The 11225-nt window shown below is 41.5% G+C and overlaps 1 pseudogene across 1 annotated transcript; it reads left to right on the top strand.

Annotated features, from left to right (window-relative positions):
• The first annotated feature begins 737 nt into the window (after positions 1–737).
• LOC308269419 (large ribosomal subunit protein eL31-like) lies at positions 738–1118 on the top strand (annotated as a pseudogene). The gene has a single exon. The product of its transcript is annotated as a large ribosomal subunit protein eL31-like (transcript).
• The last annotated feature ends 10107 nt before the right edge of the window (positions 1119–11225 follow it).

Below are 11225 nucleotides of genomic sequence, written 5' to 3'. Positions count from 1 at the left end.
TATACTGTAGAGAATAGATCTGTGTCTGACCAACATTAGGCAAGAAAGGCTTTGACTATAAAAATAGAGTAGAAAGGGGAGGTACTGGAAAATGAAATCAACCATGTTACATCCATGCATGTATAAATGGGTAACAACAAATCCTACCATTATTTGTAATAATTGCACCAATAAAAATTATTAACATTATCAATAAGAAAAAAGGAGAGAATAGAAAGAAAGATTTGAGGTTAGTGGAATTGTTCTGTGTCCTAATTGCGGTTGTAGTGGTTACATAAATCTATGTGTGCCGGGCGTGGTGGTGCACGCTTGTAATCCCCGCGCTTGGGAGGCAGAGACAGGAGGATCACGCAGGTTCAAAGCCAGCCACACGCGCTGGCTTAGGAGACCCTGTTTCCAAATAAAAATGTAAAAATAGGTCTGGGAGTGTAGCCCGGAGGTAGAAGGGCTTCCAGGAACCCCAGTACCACAGAAAAAATAAAAATAAAAAAATAAAAATAAATCTATGTGTATGTATAAGGACATAGGAATGTGTTCCCTTAAAAGGTCAATTTTACCATATGATAATTATATAAAACTGCATACCTTTAACACCATTAGCCAATGATGACCAAAGGATGACAGGAACGTTTACAAAGGATGATCAAGCTTCTGATCCCTCAAGCCAAATCAGTGGAGTGGGTAGACAGAGAAGGAGCGAGTCAAAGAAATTAAAAATAGCTTTCCAACTTGGGCCCGGCAAAATGGCTCCCACAAAAAAGGGTGGCGAGAAGAAGGGCCATTCAGCCATCAACGAGGTGGTGACGCGGGAGTACACCATCAATATTCACAAGCGCATCCACGGAGTGGGTTTCAAGAAGCGTGCCCCTGGGGCACTCAAGGAGATCCAGAAATTTGCCATGAAGGAGATGGGGACTCCAGATGTGCGCATTGATACCAGGCTCAACAAAGCCGTCTAGGCCAAAGGAATCAGGAACTTTCCATATCGGATTCGTGTGCAATTGTCCAGAAAGCGGAATGAGGATGAAGATTCACCCAACAAACTTTACACCTTGGTCACCTACGTTCCGATTACCACCTTTAAAAATCTGCAGACAGTCAATGTGGATGAGGACTAACCACTGAAAGCCAAATAAAAGTTATAAAAGCTGAAAAAAAAAAGAAATTAAAAACAGGCTTACTGTAGGCTCTGTAGGCTTTTCTGCAGAGTATTCAATGTGCAAAGAAATAGAACACTAACTATAAAGTCAACGAAAAATAAAATATGGCCTAAGAATAATACTTATGTTACCAAGTTGCCACACAAGTATAAAACCAAAACATGGATTTTCCTGAAGCACTTCTTTCTCATTATTACTCAGTAATGATAACATGACTTAGCATAGTGAGTTTTTTTTTTCATAGCATCATTTGTTCTGCCTATTTACACTGATAATTTGTGTCTTTCACACATTTAGTCTAAGTCCCAACCATTAACTTTTTAAATGTTTCTTCTCTTACTCTCTTTATTCTTTCATACTCTCATAACACCTTTATTTGTCTTAGTTTGTATTTGTCTTTGCTGCCATCTGAACAATTTCCTCAACATCAGTTCAAATCCACTAATTCTTTCTTCAGTTATGTTCAATCAATTGATAAAGAGAGCCAATAATATTTTTCACCGGTCATGATTTTTTTTTCATTTTAAGTAGTTCTGTTATTTTCTTTCTCACATCTACTAAGAACTTTAAATTTTTAATACTATTTTTTAGGATGGCCACTGTGACCGTGGCTGCCAAAAAGGACAAGCATTCCCCGGAGAAGCCCTGGACACGAGATTTTGGTTTAATATTGGATCAGGACAACTTAAGGAGACACTTCCAGCCATGGTTTCCTATCTAGAATACGAGGGAGAGAGGGGGGGGGGGGGGATAGTGGTGGAATTAGAAGCAAGATGACAAGGAGGCACCTGCCACACACACAAAAAAACGATTTTTGGAAGAACATCCCAGAAGGGATTAGAGAAAAGACCACTTGAGCCGCGCATGCTGGAGACTCTTAACAACATGCCTTGTAAGCAAAATGACCTGGGCATGGTGGAGGGAGCTGAGCAGAGCCGGGTGGGGAGCTAAGCCATGCGTCCCGGGAACTCAGCACACCTTTCTGCCACACTCCTCTGTGCTGCGCCAGGGGCCGTGGTACACTCAGAACAGGAGGTCCTGCTCTACACAGTGAGGCTTTGGGCCTCCACTCATGGAAAGAAGATAAAAAATCATTGCTGCTGAGTGCTCAATCTCACAACCTCTTCAAAACACATATACTGTCTTCTAATATAGATATATTGGAGAGGGGTCAAGATGGCGGCTGCAGCAGCCAGGACTCAGGAGATGCAGACAAATATCACAGAAAATAAAAAATCAGATGCTTTCCCTAATATGTAAAAACTAGGAAGAAATGGGTAATAGGAGGAGATCTAGTTGAAGAAAGGGCCCTATGGAGGAGCAATTAAGGTGACCAATCAGAGGGAATGGGATGGAGGAAGATGGAATCTCTTTAAAACACATGATGTATGTAAACAAACATATCAGAGTTAATCACCAAATCAAGCATGGGATCGAGGGACGGGGAGGGAATGGGATGGGGATTGGATAAAGGCTAATGGATGATGTGTGCTTATATATCCTTACAAGTATTGTATTCCATTGTGATGTTTGACCACAATGCACCAATAAAAATATATATTTAAAAAACTATTTTGTAGATTCTTTTAGGGCGAGGGAAGGAAACATTTTAATTACCATGTACACTCACACAAAAAGACCAAAAAAACTAACACCACATAACAAATTAAAGATGAAGGCTACACGTTCACCTCAACAGATACACAAAAATAATTTATGACATTCAAGACCCATAAATAATATTTAAAATATTTATCACACTAGAATTAAAATGGAATATCCTTAGTCAGATAAAATATAGCTATAAAAGTCCCTGCAACAATTCCACTCCTACATAGATATAAAGAAAACTGAAACATATACCCATACAATAACCAGTGCATTAATATTCATATCAGCTTTATACAAAAGTAAAAACAACCCAAATGTCCATCAACTGAATAAATAACCAAAATGTGGCATGACCATACAGTGGACATCATGTATGAGGAAGGGGAGAAAATGTGGATGGAGCCAGGGAGAAGCTCACCAAGTGCTGTGTGCATGTATGTCACTGTCACTGTAAACTACATTATGGTTGAGACTACAATGCACCAATAAAAGTGTAAAAAAGAAACAATATACAAAGGTCAAAAAGTATACAAAAAGAAATTAAATATTGTAAATAGTTCACCAATGAGAATATTTTTATGGTAATACAACTGAGTACATAAATATTCAAATGTACACTGAAAAAAAAACAACAAAAATAAAATTACTGTTCCCCATCCCTCATAAGAAAAAATAAAGTACTGATATTTTCTAGAATAAGGAGAAATACATTAAATGAAAAAAGGCATAAAGGAACACATATTATTTTATTCTTATATGAAGTATCGAGAATAGGTAAATCAACAGAGCCAGAAAGTAGATGAATGGCTAGCAGCCTAGAGCTGAGGTAATTATGGAAATGAGGAGTAACTGTGGACAAATACAGGATTTCTTTTTGGGGTGATAAAAATGTTCTAAAATTGGTTGTAGAGATAGTTGATTAACTCTGCATATACTAAAAGCCATTGAATTGTACACATAGGTTCATTGCATCATATATGACATATATCTCAATAAAACATCTTTTGAAAGTATAATAATTTTTTGTTTTTCTTTTATAGCTCTAATCCTTTTAATTATAATAAAGAGCAAGCAAATATACAGAGGGTGATTGTTTTGTTGGTTGTATCTGCTGTTTCCCTGTGTATTTTACAATTTTTTATTGTGAACTCATCTTCCATGGGACTGTGTTTGTGGTGATCTTATGCTGGAGAGCATTTCCTGCCAAAAGATTTGCTCATGCATGGCAAAATCATCACTTACATAAGTCCTTAGTTTCATAGTTCCTAGAACATATAGGCAGTGTAGATGTTAACCCTAAATGTACACAGTTGCAGCTTCTCAAGGGAGATTTCCCACACAGAGCAGAAGGCAAGACAGACATTGTCCTTTTTACCTCCTTCCACTGATAAGCAAAATTTTCTCATACACACTTTCACTGAGGATGTCGACATCTGAACATCATGGCTTTAACGGGTGTCTCATTTCCAATTAACCCTCTGCGGGAACCAAAGGCACATATTTTATCTGCACATGGCTGTTGAGATCTAATCCCTTAGTAATGAAAAAAGATGAAAAAGATGACTGTTTCTTACTCCAGTTTTCACTTCTCTCTTCTTTTAGATCCCAGAGGGGTGTGTGTGTGTGTGTGTGTGTGTGTGTGTGTGTGTGTGTATGTGTGTGTGTTTACAGGGTATTGAACCTAAACATGTTCTACCTTCAATCCACCCCCTCTATTTTATTTTTTATTTTGAAACAGGTTTCACTGTGTTGCTGAGAGCCTTTTAAATTGCTAAAGCTGGCCATTCACCTGCAATCCTCCAGTCTCCGCCTCCCAAGTACTGGGATTATAGGTGTATGCCCGCTTTTCATATTCTTTTACACTCAGTAATACTTTTTTTAACAATTTTTTTATTGAACATAAATAGTGTACATTTACACTATAATTGGTGCCCTCACCCCCGCCCCCGTTTTCTCTTCCCCCCTCCCATCAATGGTTGTCCAGGTTAACCATGTCTTATTCATAATTTTACACATGTTCAGGTGTAGACCCTCATTAATCAAGATCGGCCTTTCTCCTCTCCTATCTTTCCAATAAAACTTAGCTAGTATTTCCCTTCTAATATCTGGAGTCCCACTGGTATCCTTACTTTTAAAAGGATGTCTACCATATTTAATGATACTAATGAAATATATAATCCAGTTGTCAGACTAAGTTATTACATTGTTAGAAATAAAAATTTACAGGCAAATAATGTCAAGTATAAACCACTTAGTAAATATACTTATCATGTATTAGCTCTTATTCAAAAAGACACAAAAACAAACCCACATAGTCTTATATCTGTGTGTATGGATGTAGAGATGTTTTAAAATATATATATGCCAGACTTTAAAGAGTAATTATTTTGGGGAAAGACAATGGGAAAATTTCAAGAAGTGTGATAAAATCAGGTTTATTCTTTAAAATTTATATTGCTTAAATTTTAAGAATGTTTAACATAATGTAAACACACTGAAAAACTTTCAATATTAATTTAATCAGGGAAATGTCATCTATATATAATCAAAGAGATATGTGTAGAAGGAGAAAAGGGACACTGTTCTAACCCTTTACATCATTGATAAAGGCTTTAGGGTTTTTGTGTTGTTGTTTTGTTTTTGTTTTGTTTTGGGGGGGTAGTTTTTTTTTTTTCTCTACTGGGGATGGAATCCAGGAGCATTCTACCTCTGAGATATACCCCCAGCCCTATTTTTTATTCTTTATTTTGATACAGGGTCTCACTGAGTTGCAAAGGGCCTAACTAAATAGTAGCTAAGGCTGTTCACTAACTGTGATCCTCCTGTCTCAGCCTCCCAAATGCTGGGATTACAAGCATGCACCACCATACCCAGCTTTCAAGTCTTGTACAAGCCATGGATTATGTTTTATCCATAACAAAGGAGAAAAACATTTGCTGGGATTTTTTTTAAAGCACGCACTCTGTTTATAAAAATTCTTTAATATATATTTGACATATATATATATATATATTTTTTTGCAACCCTCACCCAAGTTTGAAATTTTTTTTGACATTGCTTTGCATAATAGAAAAACAGCAATTTGGAATTGAGAGGCCCCAAGGAGAAGTTCTCGTAAGGCAAAATGGGTATCATAAATGCCATGTAAAGTTGCTGGAGGATTTAGAATACGGCAGCAGTTCTTAGACTTTAGTGTAAATCAGAGTCAACTGGAGTGCTCGTGAAAACATAAAGTGCGAGACAGAAAACAGAACCGTGCTCGGTGGGTCCTGGGGCACGGGGGCAGAGGTAGGAAGGAGAACTGGGGACAGAGATGGAGCTGTTCTGAACCTTTAATCATCGTGGTAGTTACAAGATGAAATGGGTTTATTAACACTCATATAAATGCACACTAAAGTGTTGAATTTTGCAGTAAATTATGCTGCAATAAAAATGCACGAAGCAAGCCAGGCATGGTGGTGCTTGTCTGTAATCTGTTCTTGAGAGGGTGAGACAAGAGGATCGCAGGGTCAAGGACAATCTCAGCAACTTATTGAGACCCTCAGCAGTTTAGCAAGACTTTATTTCAAAATTTGAAAATAATAAGATGGGCTAGGGGTATATCTCAGAGGTAGAATGCCCCTAGGTTCAGTTCCCCTGTGTTCAATCCTCAATACCAAAAAATAAAATGTACAATACACACAAGCCCATGTGCATGTGTGTGCATGTGCATGTGCAATTACACACACACAGACACACACACACACACACACACACACACACACACACACTATTAGCTTCACTCTCCTAAAAGTTCTGGGGCAGGGCCTGAGATTTTGTATTCCTAACAGGCCCCAAATGATATCACTACTGTTGCTGCTTCTGATCTAGACATTGGGAGAACCAAGGATCTGTTCCAGGGTAACTGAACATTTTTATCCTTGTTCTTGTGAACATTTCTGGCACATGGTCTTTCCATCCCAGGTGTCCACAGGTATCATGTTCTCACTGGCTTCAGATCCTGATTCAAGTTCCTTCTTAGCAAGGTCTTTTCCAACCTTCCTATCTAAGCCTCAACTTCACCTCCTATATAGGTTTCTCCATCACTTACTCAGCTCTAGTATACCATGTATTTTACTTGTTTTCTTCATTTATTGATTACCTGTCCCTACTAGAATGTAAGTGCCATGAAGGCAGGACTGTGTGTTTCACTACCCTACTTACCGACGACATCTGTGCCTGTCTTATACTAAGCACTCAATAGAGATTCTTAAATTAATGATGAATTCTTAGTGACAATAATAATTCACCTGCAACCATTTGTGACCCTCAGAATGTGGCCTTTGACCTATACTCATCCCCTGCCACCATCTAAAGAAGTCCCCTTAAAACATAAAGCAGCACTGGAAAGCAATTTGGATTAGGGGTCAGATAAGATTGGTGCCTTAGCTCTGATTCATCTGTGTATTGTTCAACAATATATTTAGCATTTATGAGCACAGCTTCCCTGTCTATAAAGTGGGACGGCAGAACCTCCCTGGTGGAATGAGCTGATGTGCATGGTGTTTACAGTGGAAAAGCACAGAACCAGACCCAACAATTGGTAGTGACTGAACGTGGCTTCCTTCAGGCACCTGGTGCTTGAGCCAGTCCTAAGTCCCCACTTGGGCTAAGTGGACTCCCCAGTGCTTATTACTCAGTCTGAAGGCAAAGTTAGGTCAAAGATGAGTGAAAAATAGCAAACACATTTCTCCTCCCTCAAAAACAATATGGGAAGGAACTCCTTTCTCCTTAGCATTATTCAGAAAGCCATTTGCCTTGTCTGAGCCTCAGTTTCTTCACCTGTACAACAGGGTTGAGACTCAACAAAATGAAAGACAGAAAGGTCCCCAGGAAATCTCCAATAAACAGTGATGAGCCCTGTGCTCACCAGGTACCACTTTATAGCTCCTGAGGGAATCGGGAGTTTCAGTATCTGCATGCCACATTCTAGTCCCCCATTCTATCCCCCACTGAACATCTGCAGGCCTAAGAGTGAGAAGTCAGCATTCCCAGCAAAAGTGGCCTTCAGGGCCCTGAAGAGTCACCCAGGCAACCATTATCATAACCCACACATCAGAGGTGCCACCCACAGCAGAGCTAGTGGAAGGCTAATAATGTGTGCCCAGCTGTGTGGTTCCCAAAATTAGTGATTTTTTTTTTTTTTGGTGGTACTGGGGTTCCTGGAAACCCTTCTACCTCTGGGCTACACTCCCAGACCTATTTTTATACTTTTTAAATTTGGAAACAGGGTCTCTTAAGGCAGCAAGGCTGGCTTCGAACCTACGCGATCCTCCTGCCTCCACCTCCCAAGCATGGGGATTACAAGCGTACACCACCACGCCCAGCAAAATTAGTGATTTTTAAGTGAGCTAAGAACAAGTGAAACTAGAGCATCTATTTAGGGTTTTCCCCAGTAGCAATTTCATCCTGAGCAAGCATTCTGCTTCAGTACTTTTATCAGGGTCTCATCCTAGAAGCAGCCTGCCACGCTACAAACCACCACAGTTTTTTGTGCCCAGGTTTTTTTTTCCCGTCCCAGCTTCTGTCCCACCATGGTGGTCTCTGACTGTCTCAGAAAGAAACATTCTCTGCTTGTGCTCATCTGTTACAGCAGAGTCATGGAGCTCATCAGAATCGGAGCTTTTCCAAACTGAATCACTGGGGCTTTTTGCGGGTACAACTCCGGTGCTTTGGGTAATTGAAACACTGCTGTGCTGCTCTGTTTTGTCATTTCTGCTGAACAGCCACAGATTTCTCACTCATCAAAGAGATGTCAGGTGGTTCATCACCCCAAACCTGCGCAGCTTCGGTAACCAGTGCAGCAAAGGAGGCTCAACTGTCAATTCGGGGAGAGGTGGCTAGCGCCTTCTCCTGTAGCACCTGTGGATCAAAAACAAATGCCCTCCAATGCCTTCATGCCTGCTATGGGGCTTGTCAATCCCAGAACTCAAAGGCAGAAACCAAGTGCTCAAAAATAAAATGCCAAGCTCTCTGAAAAGAGAAGCTGATGATTTTTCTTCACAAAACACAAGACTTTTACCCAATCAAGGGTCGCTCTGGGAAAAAATAATAATAATGCTTTATTTCGCTGACCCGAGTTGTATGAGTTTTCTGGCAAACAGGAGGATATCATATATCACCACTGATTTTAAAATGATGATAGCGCATGTGTGTATCTGTGTGCCTCCTGCCAGATACAGCTCACAGCTACCACAGTACCTTCTGCAGAGGGCTCTGCAGGGGCTGTTAAAGCCAGGATGCCTGGTTACTTTTTATGAGTCTGTTGGCTTACTTAGAGATGTAGATATATACAGTCACTGTTGACCTTCACAGCTGAAGACATGGCTGCTGACAATATTATTTCCCACAAAGGTAACTTAAAATATTGGCCATAATTTTGCACCCCAGCAGCAGATCCCAGAAGCCCCTGGCTCCCTGGCTTGGAACAAACTTGGTCTGCAAACTGCCCTTACATAGCCTCCAGCTCCAGGCCCCTACTAAGTTTTCTTCCCCAAAGCAGCCCTTGCTCCCTAGAGCCACAGGAAGGTTAAGATGCTTGCTTTTCTACCCACCAAAGAAGAAATACACTCAAATGGGAAGTTACAGGTAAATCAGGATCTCTTACAACTGGGCCTTTTTCTTCCTCTTAATGCATTTCCCCAACAGGGCTGACTATTCACACAGTGGGAGAAGAGCTGGGAGTGATGGAAGGCAGGTTTGACTTGAATTATTTCACAAGTTCTTCCCTCCACCCTGTTTGTATTCTTTTTACCTGCTGGCCTGCCTTTCTCCTCTTTCATGTGTGATCATCTTTCATGTCCTCCCTCCTGCCTCAGTTCTCGCTCCTCCACCCAGGCTTGCTGGTCTACTGGACCCAGCTCCTTCCATCTCTGATCTCGTCCGCTCCTCCTTCTCTCGAGCCCCTGCACATCCACAGTGCATACCACTGCTGCAGGTGCTTCCCAAGAAGGGCAACCTGAGCACACTTTCTTCCTGTCCTAGGGCAGGGCAGGCCTCAAAGCTCCTCCTCAGTTCACCAGGGGATCTGAGAACCGACCCCACCTCCTCCTGCAGTCCCTCTGCTCACCTGGCCCTCCATCTCCTGCAGCACAGCCCTGGCTATTGTGGACTCCTGGGCACCCCCCTGTGCCCTCCGCCTACTACCCCTTCTCCCTGCTCCCCTGCCCAGCTATTACTTGCTTTTTAAGCCAAACTTGGGTGGGACTTCTCTGGCCCCATCCTTTCCTCTTAGTCTAGATTAGGGTTTCTTTTCTTTACACTAAAGCAGAGGTCAGAAAATGGTGGTCTGCAAGACAAACTGGTATGCCATTTGTTTCTACAGATAAAGTATTATTAAAACACAGAGATGCAATACACTTACCTGTGCTCTAGCAGAGTGTAGTGACTGCCAAAACCATGTGCCCAGTGAGGCCTAACTCAGAGAATTTATTCTCTGAGACCCACAAACACATCCTACGTTATGGCGCACCCCACACTATATGAAACCACTTGCTTTCCCATCCCCACCCTGGATGGTGTGATCCCACATTGATGATCTCGGCTTGTTCATCTTTCAGCAGAGCCCGACTGCTAATAGTGGGAGCCGGAAGTCGGCCTGTAGAGTTGGTATTCTGGCATTCTGAATTGCTTGCTATGTGATATTGAGAAAATTATTTAACTTCTCCTTTCCTATTTCCTATAGGAATACTAGCAATGCCCACTTCATATGCTTTTTAAAACTTAGCTCATTGTTAAATTGCATTTTTTTTTCACTTTAATGCTAAGACATGAAAAATACTATATGTGTAAAACCCTTAATATCACTATCATTCCCCAGTGGACAGTAGCTACTCAGTGGATATGCTAGCCATTGAGCTCTTCTGTCTTGGGTTCGTGCCTATGAAAAGTCAGCAAATGAGAAGTCCACCTAGGACAAACGCCTCCGCTCTCGACCTGCAGACCATGTTATCACTGCCACTGTCCTCTCTATCTGCTCTGTGCTCTTCCTTCTCACACTTCCTCACACTTTCATAGTCAATTCTCATAGCCAATCATCTTACATCTGTCCATCGTCACGATGATCCTGGCCTAAGTCACCATCCTCTTTGGCCTGGACAACCTCGTAGCTTCTGCATCACTGAGATCTTCCTATGTCACAAACCACGTAAGACCAAGTGGCTTAGCACCACACCGGTTATGTAGCTCACAGTGGTGGAGGGTCAGCAATTTGAGCTGGGCTCCAGCGGGCAGCTCTTATGGTCTCTTCTGGGCTAGTTGGTGTGGCTACAGCATGCTTCTGGGTGTAGCTGGGGCTGCTGGTCTCAGACGGCCTCAGTTGGGACACCCACTCTCTGCTCCACATGGCTTTCCCCAGCTGTCAGCCTACGCTCGTTCACATGGCGGTTGGGTCAGTTTCCAAGAAGCCATCGACGT

Source organism: Muscardinus avellanarius (genome assembly GCF_963383645.1).
Source record: "Muscardinus avellanarius genome assembly, chromosome: 11".
Classification (NCBI taxonomy): domain Eukaryota; kingdom Metazoa; phylum Chordata; class Mammalia; order Rodentia; family Gliridae; genus Muscardinus; species Muscardinus avellanarius.
This window is presented reverse-complemented; position numbering and strand designations above follow the sequence as displayed.